The sequence below is a fragment of the Aquarana catesbeiana genome, linkage group LG12 (assembly GCF_042186555.1).
Source record: "Aquarana catesbeiana isolate 2022-GZ linkage group LG12, ASM4218655v1, whole genome shotgun sequence".
Taxonomy (NCBI): domain Eukaryota; kingdom Metazoa; phylum Chordata; class Amphibia; order Anura; family Ranidae; genus Aquarana; species Aquarana catesbeiana.
This window is the reverse complement of record NC_133335.1, coordinates 56,107,844-56,121,656: the sequence shown is the minus strand read 5'-3', so window position 1 is coordinate 56,121,656 and position 13,813 is coordinate 56,107,844. Positions and strand designations below refer to the sequence as shown.

General features: G+C 43.1%; 1 long non-coding RNA gene across 1 annotated transcript in view; it reads right to left on the bottom strand.

Moving 5' to 3' along the window:
• LOC141114030 (uncharacterized) overlaps window positions 1-12,377 on the bottom strand; it is a 122,283-nt gene extending 109,906 nt beyond the window's left edge. The window contains exon 1 of the long non-coding RNA XR_012236854.1: window positions 12,247-12,377. This is a non-coding gene — a long non-coding RNA (uncharacterized lncRNA). The remainder of the gene's footprint in view (window positions 1-12,246) is intronic.
• Window positions 12,378-13,813: the final 1,436 nt, after the last annotated feature.

Below are 13,813 nucleotides of genomic sequence, written 5' to 3'. Positions count from 1 at the left end.
TTTCTTTTTGCTTTCTGGGGGGAATTATAAGGGGTAAGGGAGGTGTTAAAGTTCGGCACAAGACAGTATACCAAGTTGAAGATGCCCATTGTTGTTGGCTTTCTGGTACTAATTCATGTCTGTTGTTTGTCTAATGCAGTCTAAAGACCTTAAAATAGGCTCCTGGAACGTACGGGGGATGGGGAACCCAATTAAGAGGGCTGCCATTTTCTCATTGCTGGAGATAAGGGGGGTGGGCTTGGTCTGCCTACAGGAGACTCACTTGACAAAGGATACGATGAAAGGTCTCCCAAGCAGAAGGTTCCAGGCCCAATATCACTCGGTGTACTCCTCCTATTCCAGGGGGGTGAGTATATTGGTAACAAGAAGCGTGATGTTCTCCTGTAGGCAGACCAGGATAGATAGTTTAGGTCGTTATGTTTTTTTATACTGTTCTATTGAAAACAAAATGTATGTTATTGCTAATATTTATATCCCCCCACCATTTAAACTGGAAGTACTGTATAGCTTAATGGAGTTTATGGTGGATAAAACAGATACCCCGGTGATAGTAGTAGGGGATTTCAATGAGGTGTTGAACAAAGAGTTGGACAGATTTCCACCGCGAGCCCAAGTAAATAGTGTAGCAGGGGGCCGGCTGGGTAGCTTCCTGGAGGAGGCAGGACTGTTGGATTTGTGGAGGGTCCGGAATCCTGGAGCAAGGCAGTACTCGTGTTTCTCATCCTCCCATTCCACCTTCTCCAGAATTGATATGACCCTGGGGAATGCAGAGGCAGTGCCAATAATAAAGGACGTAGTATACTATCCGAGAGGGGTCTCGGATCACTCCCTGATGGTGGCCTCAGTGGGTATAGGGGTCAGGGAGGTTAGAGGGCCCTGGAAGCTAAGTCCATATTGGTTGGAGTTAATAGGGGAGCCAAAGAAGATAATAACAAAGTTAGAAGAGTTTTTAAAATTTAATGAAGGCTCAACGACAGCAGGTGTACAATGGGACACACTGAAGGCATTCCTTAGGGGTATTTTGATCCAGGGGGTGGCAGGAGTTAAGAGGAGGGCAAGAGAGTGGGAGGAGGGAATTAGGAGGGAACTGGAGGCGGCAGAGAAGCAATTTATAGAAGGCCCTACACCAGAGAGGCAGAAACTGTGGGAGGAGAAACAGGAGGCCTATAGAACAGCAGTCCTGAAGAGGGGTGAAAATAAGCAACTCTTCCTGAAACAACGGACCTTTGGGGAAGGAGAAAGTGTGGGACGCATGCTGGCCTATTTGGTAAAAACCAACTCCTCCTCCTCGGCGATCCCGGCAATCAGGACCCCAGGTGGTGAGATATCCTCTCAGAGCCCAGAAATCACGGATACATTCGAGAGGTATTATAAAAACCTGTATAGGTCACAGGGGTTCGTTGGGGAGGAGGATATGGAGAAATTTTTTAAAGACATACAGATCCCTGTAGTTACTGAAGAGGATAGAGAGGGTATAGATGCGCCAATTACACTAGCTGAACTACAACAAGCTGTAAATGGAATGGCAAATCAAAAATCTCCGGGGCCGGATGGTCTCCCGGTGGAGGTCTATAAGCACTACGGGAAAATCCTCCTGCCGGAGTTGCTGAAAACGCTGAACTGGGCTCTGCAGGGAGGGTGTCTGCCTGTCTCTATGACTGAAACAAATATCATCCTGCTTCATAAAGAAGGGGGTGACTCACTAGAACCGTCGGCATATAGGCCTATATCTTTGTTGTGTACAGACGCCAAGATTCTGGCAAGGGTTTTGGCTGCTAGACTTAACAAAATTATGCATAAACTCATCCACGTGGATCAAACGGGATTTATCTCCCGTAGGACCACGAGTATGAACATTAGGAGGGCATATATGAACCTCCAGACCCCGACAGAGAATATAGGTTCAAGAGCAGTGGTATCTCTGGATATAACTAAGGCCTTTGACAGTCTAGAATGGCCCTATCTCTGGCGGGTGTTGGAGGAGTTTGGTTTGGGTCCTGTCTTCAGAAAGTGGATAAAAATATTGTATAGGGGCCCAAGTGCGAAGGTTAGGGTTAATAAAGAACTGTCAGGGAAAATATGCTTAGAGAGGGGGACGAGACAGGGATGCCCCCTGTCCCCCCTGCTGTTTGCTCTCGCTATGGAGCCATTAGCAATCCATATTAGATCTAGCTCCAAGATTGAAGGCTTTGTAAGAAGAATAGGAGAGGAGAAGATTGCCCTGTATGCCGACGATGTCCTACTGTTTCTTGGAGATACGGAAGGTTCTCTTAGGCAAGTAATGGACATAATGGGAAGGTTTGGCAGCGTGTCAGGACTGGTGGTGAATTGGAGGAAATCTGCTCTACTGCCATTAGATAACCCCAATGGTCCGGACATGTCGGGAATTCCACAATTAAAAGTAGTCTCAAAGATTCGATACCTGGGCATAAATATGTCAAAAGACCCCAATCAATATATTGTAGACAATCTAGTTCCACTATTGGGTAAATTTAGGGGTAAAATAGATATCTGGAGCCGGTTGCCCCTATCTGTAGCAGGAAGGGGCAACCTGATCAAGATGGTTTGGTTGCCCCAACTGCTGTATCTGCTACACAACGCGCCGGTGTGGCTGAACAAAAAGTGGTTCCAAAAGATCGACTCACTTTTTAGGGAACTGTTGTGGAGAAGGGGGAAGGCCAGGATTAGCCTTCAGAGCTTGCAGTTACCAGTTAAAGAGGGGGGGATAGCCCTCCCGCATCCGAGGTGCTATTTTCTGGCAGCACAGCTGCAGCATATTCGGGGTGGAAGTGCTGACAGAGGTTTGTTAACTCTAGAGGCACCCCATAAAATCGTAGTAGAAGCATTGGAGGCAGACTCACTAGTTGGTAGAGGCCCCACAACTAAGTTAATAACTAAAGTCTGGAAGGCAACAAAGACCTTAATGGGATATGTTGGGTTTACAGAATATGCTCCCCTCTGGCATAACAGAAACCTACAGGAGATAGTGGCTATGGGGGAATTTAAGGAATGGGCGAGGTGGGGTATAAATAGACTATCCCAGCTGTATAGAGGGAGGGTATTGAAATCTTTTGAGGACCTCCAAAGGGAATACAGTATCCCAAGACAAACATTCTTTAGGTATCTGCAAATGAGAGCGGCACTGGAGGTTCAATTTAGGGTAAATCCCCCAGCCTGGATAGACGCTGCACTCCTCCAAAGGGTGATTAAGTCCGGGGAGATGAAGGGCTTTATCTCTGGAATATATGCGCAGCTGTGCAAGGAAACCATTGTCAGATCAGAACATCTGGGCTGCAGGGAGGGGTGGGAAAAGGATGTGGGAAAGCTGACTGATACACAATGGAAGGAAATACTGGAGGTAGGACAGGAGGTTTCAGTTTCACCTGCACAGAGACTCTCCCACCTAATGTTGCTACATAGAGCATACTACACCCCAAAAAAATTATTCCGCTTCGGTGTAAGAACTGATGCTAAGTGCCCCAGGTGTGGGGAAGAGGGCGATCTGATACATATGGTATGGAGGTGCCCCAAGCTAGTACGTTACTGGCGGAGGGTTGTGGGCTCTATTGAGGGCAAATGGGGGCTTTCCCTGGAGATAGACGTCAGATTCTGTATTCTTGGATACAGGGTATGGAGACGGGAGGAGGTAGCAGCTAAACTAGCCGTTCTGAGGTGTCTCTACCAGGCTCGGAAGCTCATTATGCAGAGATGGCAAACAGTCCTTCCCCCTGCAGTGGACGAGTGGGCTAAAACAATAAATGAGGTAATATGGAAGGAGAGAGCCCTATATATTAGAAGAGGGAACCTTAAGAAGTTTGAAAAGATGTGGAACCCGTGGTTGGAAAGCATAGGGTGCCAGGAATAAAGGGAAGGCTGTGGCCGGTAGGGGGTGGGTAAGGGAAGGGTGGGAGGGTTGGGGGAAGGGAAGGAAGGGGGAAAGGGGAAGGGAAGAAAAAGAAAAAAAAGAAAAGGAAAGCTTCCGATCGCCTTAGTGTACCATATGATGTATGTCCCTTTTCTAGTGGAGTATGTCCACGCGAACATGCAGGTGTTTTAATACAATATGATGTATGTAAATTAAGAATTGTTAATAAAGATTATTTAAGAAAAAAAAAAAAAAAAGAATGGTCAGGGGTGGGTAGTGGGGTTCCCCAGGGTTCTGTGCTGGGACCAATCCTATTTAATTTGTTCATAAACGACCTGGAGGATGGGATAAACAGTTCAATCTCTGTATTTGCAGACGATACTAAGCTAAGAAGGGCAATAACTTCTCCGCAGGATGTGGAAATCTTGCAAAAAGACCTGAACAAATTAATGGGGTGAGCGACTACATGGCAAATGAGGTTCAATGTAGAAAAATGTAAAATAATGCATTTGGGTGGCAAAAATATGAATGCAATCTATACACTGGGGGGAGAACCTCTGGGGGAATCTAGGATGGAAAAGGACCTGGGGGTCCTAGTAGATGATAGGCTCAGCAATGGCATTCAATGCCAAGCTGCTGCTAATAAAGCAAACAGAATATTGGCATGCATTAAAAGGAGGATCAAATGCAGAGATAAAACGATAATTCTCCCGCTCTACAAGACTCTGGTCCGGCCGCACCTGGAGTATGCTGTCCAGTTCTGGGCACTAGTCCTCAGGAGGGACGTACTGGAAATGGAGCGAGTACAAAGAAGGGCAACAAGGCTAATAAAGTTTCTGGAGGATCTTAGTTATGAGGAAAGGTTGCGAGCACTGAACTTATTCTCTCTGGAGAAGAGACGCTTGAGAGGGGATATGATTTCAATTTACAAATACTGCACTGGTGACCCCACAATAGGGATAAAACTTTTTCGCAATAAGACTCGTGGCCACTCATTACAATTAGAAGAAAAGAGGTTTAACCTTAAACTACGTAGAGGATTCTTTACTGTACTTCCCTTCCACAGGCGATGGTCTCAGCGGGGAGCATTGATAGCTTCAAGAAACTATTAGATAATCACCTGAATGACCGCAATATACAGGGATATGTAATGTAATACTGACACATAATCACACACATAGGTTGGACTTGATGGACTTGTGTCTTTTTTCAACCTCACCTACTATGTAACTATGTAACTATGTAACTATGTAATCTTCCTTCAAGACTTGATGAAATAAAGCAACAAAGATTTATTAAGTGCAGCAACCTTTCGGATTTCCTTCTTTATATATATATATATATATATATATATATATATATATATATATATATATATACACACAATACAGTGGTGGCTGGTGCTCAAAATATTTGGGTGGGCGCAAGCAAACTGAAAGATTATGAAAAAAAACATCAATTGCAGCCTCACTGTGCCCATCATATGCAGTCATTGTGCCCCATAAAATGCAGCCACTGTGCCATCAATTGCAGCCTTTATGATGGGCACAGAGGCTTCATATGTTGGGCACAGGCTGCATATGATGGGCACAGGCTGCATATGATGGGCAGAAGCTGCATATGATGGGCACAGGCTGCATATGACGGGCACATGCTGCATATGATGGGTACACTTTGGCCAATCGGGAAACAGGTCTCACTGAGGCACTGGGATGTAAAAATAGCGAAAATTAATTTGCCCTGATCCCACCCTGTTGGTCACACAACAGGGTGGGATCAGGGCGCACTCTCTGCGCCCCGAGCCCACCCTTTTTTGAAGCCTATTAGAGCCTCAGGCTCTAATCACATGCTTAAAAAAAAAACACCCCCACCCATGTTGCCATAGGGGTCCATGCGTCCGGCGTCCTGAAATGGGCCTGGCTCATGAATCGGGAGGTGGCCGCAGGGATTGGGGGGGCGCCCGTGCACCCACAATGCACGGGCCACCCCGATACAGTATCTCACCAAAGTGAGTACACCCCTCACATTTTATTATACCTTTTCATGTGACAACCCTGAAGAAATGATACTTTGCTACAATGTAAAGTAGTGAGTGTACAGCTTGTATAACAGTTCAAATTTGCAGTCCCCTCAAAATAACTCAACACAGCCATTAATGTCTAAACCGCTGGCAACAAAAGTGAGTACACCCCTAAGTGAAACTGTCCAAATTGGGCCAAATTAGCAATTTCCCTCCCCCCCGGTGTCATGTGACTTGTTAGTGTTACAAGGTCTCAGGTGTGAATGGGGAGCAGGTGTGGTAAATATGGAGTTATTGCTCTCACTCTCTCACACTGGTCACTGGAAGTTCAACATGGCACCTCATGGCAAAGAACTCTCTGTGGATCTTAGAAAAAAAAATGTTGCTCTACATAAAGATGGCCTAGGCCATAGGAAGATTGCCAAGACCCTGAAACTGAGCTGCAGCACGGTGGCCAAAACCAAACAGTGGTTTAACAGGACAGGTTCCACTCCGAACAGGCCTCAACATGGTCGACCATGAGGTTGTCTGGTGGAAATAGAGGTATGAGTGCTGTGAGCATTGCTGCAGAGGTTGAAGGGGTGGGGGGGTTCAGCCTGTCAGTGCTCAGACAATACGCTGCACACTGCATCAAATTGGTCTGCATGGCTGTCATCCCAGAAGGAAGCCTCTTCTAAAGATGATGCACAAGTAAGCCTGCAAACAGTTTGCTGAAGTCAAGCAGACTAAGGACGTGGATTACTGGAACCATGTGCTGTACTCTGATGAGACCAAGATAAACTTATTTGGTTCAGATGGTGTCACGCGCGTGTGACTGCAAACAGGTGAGGAGTACAAAGACAAGTGTGTCTTGCCTACAGTCAACCATGGTGGTCGGAGTGTCATGGTCTGGGGCTGCATGAGTGCTGCCGACACTGGGGAGCTACAGTTCATGAGGGAACCATGAATGCCAACATGTACTGTGACATACTGAAGCAGAGCATGATCCCCTCCCTTCGGAGACTGGGCTGCAGGGCAGATTTCCAACATGTTAGCGACCCCAAACACACCTCCAAGATGACCATTGTCTTGCTAAAGAAGCTGAGGGTAAAGGTGATGGACTTAGGTTTCCAGACCTAAACCCTATTGAGCATCTGTGGGGCATCCTCAAACGGAAGGTGGAGGAGCACAAGGTCTCTAACATCCACCAGCTCTGTGATGTCATCATGGAGGAGTGGAGGAAGACTCCAGTGGCAACCAATGTGAAGCTCTGGTGAACACGATGCCCAAGAGGGTTTAGGCAGTGCTGGTAAATAATGACGGCCACACAAAATATTGACACTTTTGGCCCGCCCAATTTGGACATTTTCATTTAGGGGTAAAACCGCCAGCGGTTTAGACATTGTTGGCTGTGTGTTGAGTTATTTTGAAGGGACAGCAAATTTACACTGTTATACAAGCTGTACACTCACTACTTTACATTGTAGCAAAGTGTCATTTCTTCAGTGTTGTCATATGAAAAGATATAATGAAATATTTACAAAAATGTGAGGGGTGTACTCACTTTTGTGAGATACTGTATGTGTATATATATATATATATATATATATATATATATATATATATATATATATATATATATATATATTAACCTCAAGAATAATAATGGGCTAACAAATAAGATAAAGTAAATTAAATATTGTCAATCCATCCTTTCATACAACATATAAATGTATTTTATTGGGATTTTATATGCTAGACCAGGCTTTCTCAATCTTTTAACCCTAGAGGAACCCCAAAAATAATTTCTAGGTCTCGAGGAACCCTTACTAAAACCAATTCATCAGGGGTCAATAGGAACAATGCCCCTTGTACTGGTGGTCAATAGGAAGAATGTTCCCCTTAAAGTTGTGCTCAGAATGCCACCCTTAACCACTTCGGCCCTGGAAGAATTTACCCCCTTCCTGACCAGTACATTTTTTCGGCACTGCGTCGCTTTAACTGACAATTGCTCGGTCGGCTCCCAAACAAAATTGACGTCCTTTTTTCCCCACAAATAGAGCTTTCTTTTGGTGGTATTTGATCACCTCTGCGGTTTTTATTTTTTGCGCTATAAACAAAAAAATAGCGTCAATTTTGAAAAAAAAGCATTATTTTTTACATTTTGCTATAATAAATATCCCCAAAAATATATAAAAAAAACATTTTTTTCCTCAGTTTAGGCCGATACATATTTTTCTACATATTTTTGGTAAAAGAAAATCGCAATAAGCGTTTATTGATTGGTTTGTGCAAAAGTCTTAGCGTCTACAAAATAGGGGATAGTTTTATGGCATTTTTATTGATAATTTTTTTTTACTAGTAACAGCGGTGATCATCGATTTTTATCATGACTGCGACATTATGGCAGACACATCGGACATTTTTGACACATTTTTGGGACCATTGTCATTTATACAGCAATCAGTGCTATACAAATGCACTGATTCCTGTGTAAATGACACTGGCAGTGAAGGGGTTAACCACTAGGGGGCAGTGTAAGGGTTAAGTATGTCCTGGGGAGTGTTTCTAACTGTGGGGAGGAGCGTAGCTACATGTGACATGTCACTGATCTCTGCTCCCGATCACAGGGAGCAGAGATCAGTGACACTGTCACTAGGCAGAATGGGGAGATGCTTGTTTACATTAGCATCTCCCTGTTCTTTCTCTCCGTGAGGCAATCGCGGGTATCCCCGCAGCAATCGAGTCCGCGGCGCACATGCAATGACATGGCGGCAAATTTAAAGGGACGTACGGGTACGCCCATTTGCTCAGCCGTGCCATTCTGCCGACGTACATTGGCGTGCGCCAGTCGGGAACCGGTTAAAGACAGCTTAAAAAAAATTGTGTGTCATGCTGCTGGCTTTGCTAAGTGATGCTGAACCTTGAACCCTGTAGGCACCATCAAAAAGGTGGTTCATCAGCCACAGGAACACCTAGCAATCTCTGGAGGAAGATTGGCTGTGATAGACCAACACAAAGTGACACATTTTTCTGAAGAAAATGATAAATGGTTTTAAAAATTTGTTGCAAATAAATATCTGAAAAGTGTGGCATGTATTTGTATTCAGCCCCCTTTACTCTGATACCCCTAACTGAAATCTAGTGGAACCAATTGCCTTCAGAAGTCACCTAATTAGTAAAAAGCTTCCCTTGTGTGCAATTTAATCTCAATATCAGTACAGATGTTCTGTGAAGCCCTCAGAGGTTTGTTAGAGCACCTTTTTGAACAAACAGCATCATGAAGTCCAAAGAACACACCAGACAGGCCAGGGATAACATTGTGGAGAAGTTTAAAGCAGGGTTAGGTTATAAAAAAATATCCCAAGCTTTGAATATCTCACGGAGCATTGTTCAATCCATTATCCAAAAATGGAAAGATTATGGCACAACTGAAAACCTACCAAGACATAGCCATCCACCTAAACTGACTGGCCGGGCAGGAGAGCATTAATCAGAGAAGCAGCCAAGAGGCCCATGGCAACTCTGAAGAAGCTGCAGAGATCCACAGCTCAGGTGGGAGAATCTGTTCACAGGACAACTATTAGTCATATTCTCCACAAATCTGGCCTTTATGGAAGAGTGGCAAGAAGAAAGCCATTGTTGAAAGAAAGCCATAAGAAGTCCCGTTTACAGTTTGCGAGAAGCCATGTGGAGGACACAGCAAACATGTGGAAGAAGGTTCTCTGATCAGATGAGACCAAAATTTAACTTTTTGGCCTTAAAGCAAAACACTATGTGTGGCGGAAAACGAATACTGCGCATTACCCTGAACAAACCATCCCCACCATAAAACATGGTGGTGGAAGCATCATGTTGGGTGGGATGATTTTCTTCAGCAGGGACAGGGAAACTGGTCAGAGTTAATGGGAAGATGGATGGAGCCAAATACAGGGCAATCTTAGAAGAAAACCTGTTAGAGACTACAAAAGACTTGAGACTGGGGCAGAAGTTCACCTTCCAGCAGGGAAACGACCATAAACATACAGCCAGAGCTACAATGGAATGGTTTAGATCAAAGCATTTTCATGTTTTAGAATGGCCCAGTCAAAGTCCAGACCTGAATCCAATTGGGAATCTCTGGCAAGACATGAAAATTGCTGTTCACTGACGCTCTCCATCTAATCTGACAGAACTTGAACTATTTTGCAAAGAAGAATGGGCAAAAATGTCACTCTCTAGATGTGCAAAGCTGGTAGAGACATCCCCAAAAAGACTTGTAGCTGTAATTGCAGCGAAAGGTGGTTCTACAAAGTATTGACTCAGGGGGCTGAATACAAATGCATGCCACACTTTTCTCATACTTATTTGTAAAAGGTTTTGAAAACCATTTATCATTTTCTTTCCACTTCACAATTATGTGCCATTTATGTTGGTCTATCACTTAAATCCCAATAAAATACATTTATGTTTTTGGTTGTAACATGACAAAATATGGAAAATGTCAAGGGGTATGAATATGTTTTCAAAGCACTGTAAACTCTATAGATATAATGCATGAAATTAGGGGACTGCTGCAACCCACCACCTATTTAGGTGTAAGATATGATAAAACTAAAAAGAACACATAAGAAGGTGCTGTCCCTTTAAAATAAATATACCGTATATACTCAAGTATAAGTCGAGTTTTTCAGCACTTTTTTTGTGCTGAAAGTGCCCCCCTCGACTTATACTTGAGTCAAGCACTTTTCTGCAGCAAAAAATTTCATTTTCTGAACCGAATTTTGGGCTCCGTATCTCAGGGCCACTTGGTGCTAGGAACCCCAAATTTGGTGTGCAAACCCAGTGGAACTGGTACCATAACATATCCAAAGATGGAGTTCCTAGCCCTAAGTGGCCCCGAGATACGGGGCCCCAAAATCGGTTCGGAAAATGTCATTCTCTGCTGCAGAAAAGTGCTTGACATTTTCTGAACCGAATTTTGGGCCCCGTATCTCGGGGCCACTTGGTGCTAGAAACCCCAGCTTTGGATATATTATGGTGCTAGTTCCACTGGGTTTGCACACCAAATTTGGGGTTCTTAGCACTAAGTGGCCCCAAGATATGGGACCCCAAATTCGCTCAATTGTATCCAACTGCAGCAATGTCATTTTGGGACCCTTTGGGTTCAGAGACCCCAAATTTTGGCTGCAGCTAGGAAGCATCTAGGAACCCTTAACTACCAAGTTTGAAGTTCGGAGGACCTATGGCTGCAAATGGGCACAGTGAGGCATGCAAATGGGCACAGTGAGGCTGAAAATGGGCATTGTTGACCCTCTTTTCCACTTACAGTAGCTGTGCATTTCTCACCCTCGTCTTATACTCGGGTCAATAAGTTTTTCCCATTTTTTTGTGGTAAATTAGGGCCTCGACTTATACTCGGAACGACTTATACTCGAGTATATACGGTAGTAAATATAATGGATATAATTCCAATTCAAGTGAATGATGCTAAACTGTGCTAAATCAATAGTGTAATATAAACATATAAACTTCAAATATAGTGTATAAATTGTAAGAAACTAAAATATAAAAGTCCAAATAAAGGGCAAATATCGTGCCAAATGTCCAATCTTCCATGCTCTTCCTATCCTTCACTATTCTTGTGTGGAAATCCTGAGCAGACCACACCACCATAGAAAGAATGTGCCACCAAAGCCTTTTCACCACAAACAGTTAATGAGCTCCTTACCAGATTGCTAGATCACACATAGAGATCAAGAAACCCCTTGCTGCTCAGCAGCCTATTAAAATAACGATCCAGGAAATTACACTCCCTTTGTTCCTAAATCAGTTCATTCAACCGAGGATTAAGGTGCAAAGGTGGCCAATATAGTGTAGTATTTTCTGCAAGACATTTATTAATAAATAATAAAATCTCACTTACAAAATACATAGATTCAAACAGCATGTAGCTCTTTATACAGGCATCTTCAGAGCTTTCAACTGGTGTGCAGAATGACATCACGTGTGAGGCCCCTCCCAACGCGTTTCTCTGTAACAAGCGTTGTCTGGAGAACTGAGGATTGGACACTTGGCACTATATTTGCACTTTATTTGGACTTTTTTATTTTCTTTGTTTAGAGAATTCCTCTAACTCCCTGTTGTGTCTCTGGGATAGGAAGGGGAAGTAAACATTTCTGTAATGGTACACAGACAGCAGAAAACAAAAAACTGGCAGAAGTTTTCTCTCCTCCCTGTTCTATTCAAAATGAAAATAAAATAAAAATTGCCCTTTTGGGCTATGGATATTATACTCTAATATAGAAGTAACCTTAAATATTGTAATTGAAGGGCAAAAATATATGAATGTACAAATAATGACTTTGTTCAAGATTTAAAAAATTAAATTTTATTTACTTACTTGTGCAGTTTATATTGCATAGCTTTTTGCAATCTTGTTCAGAATCAATACACCAATCTGAGCTCATTCGAAAGATTCCATGTGAAGAATAACCTTTCGGAATGCAATTCTCATTGTTAGAGAACTGATAAAGCAAGCACAAAACTGTGAGGAATAAAAAAAAAAAACACGTGTCTGGTTATAAGGTGATAAGCTAATGGTTAAGTACAATTGTACATAAATATATATTTTTATATATATATATATATATATATATATATATATATATATATATATATATATATATATATATATATATATATACAGTATATGTAATAAACTCTTAAAACTCCCCTGTCCCTCTCAGGAAATCTCAAATTGTGTAAAAATAATTTTGCACACCAGCTTAAAAAAAATAAATAAAGCTGCAAGCAAATAGTGACCGTGATCACTCATGTGATGTTGTTTAACCATGATGTTTAAAATATATGTGTTGTGCTAAAATAAATCAGGATATGTGATCAAAAGTACCGTATATACTCGAGTATAAGTCGTTCCGAGTATAAGTCGAGTCCCTAATTTACCACAAAAAAATGGGAAAAACTTATTGACCCGAGTATAAGACGAGGGTTAGAAATGCACAGCTACTGTAAGTGAAAAAGAGGGTCAACAATGCCCATTTGCAGCCTCACTGTGCCCATTTGCATGCCTCCCTGTGCCCATTTGCAGCCATAGGTCCCCCTGAACTTCAAACTTGGTAGTTAAGGGTTCCTAGATGCCCCCTAGCTGCAGCCAAAATTTGGGGTCTCTGAACCCAAAGGGTCCCGAAATGACATTGCTGCAGATGGACACAGTTAACCGAATTTGGGGCCCCGTATCTCGGGGCCACTTAATGCTAGGAACCCCAAATTTGGTGTGCAAACCCAGTGGAACTAGCACCATAAAATATCCAAAGCTAGAGTTTCTAGCTCTAAGTGACCCCGAGATACAGGGCCCCAAATTTCGGTTCAGAAAATGTCAAGCACTTTTCTGCAGCAGAGAATGACATTTTCCGAACCGATTTTGGGGCCCCATATCTCGGGGCCATTTGGTGCTAGGAACTCCAGCTTTGGATATGTTGTGGTACCAGTTCTACTGGGTTTGCACACCAAATTTGGGGTTTTTAACACTAAGTGGCCCTGAAATACAGGGGCCCCAAATTCGGTTCAGAAAATGTCAAGCACTTTTCTGCAGCAGAGAATGACATTTTCCAAACCGAATTTGTGGCCCCGTATCTCGGGGCCATTTGGTGCTAGGAACTCTAGCTTTGGATATGTTCTGGTACCAGTTCTACTGGGCTTGCACACCAAATTTGGGGTTTCTAGCACCAAGCGGCCCTGAAATACAGGGGCCCCAAAGTCGGTTCAGAAAATGAAATTTTTTGCTGCAGAAAAGTGCTTGACTCGAGTATAAGTCGAGGGGGGCACTTTCAGCACAAAAAAATGTGCTGAAAAACTCGACTTATACTCGAGTATATACGGTATAAATTATAGCATAAATACAGTATATACTCATTCCAATATTAAATCTTAATATGTGGTCAAAAAAT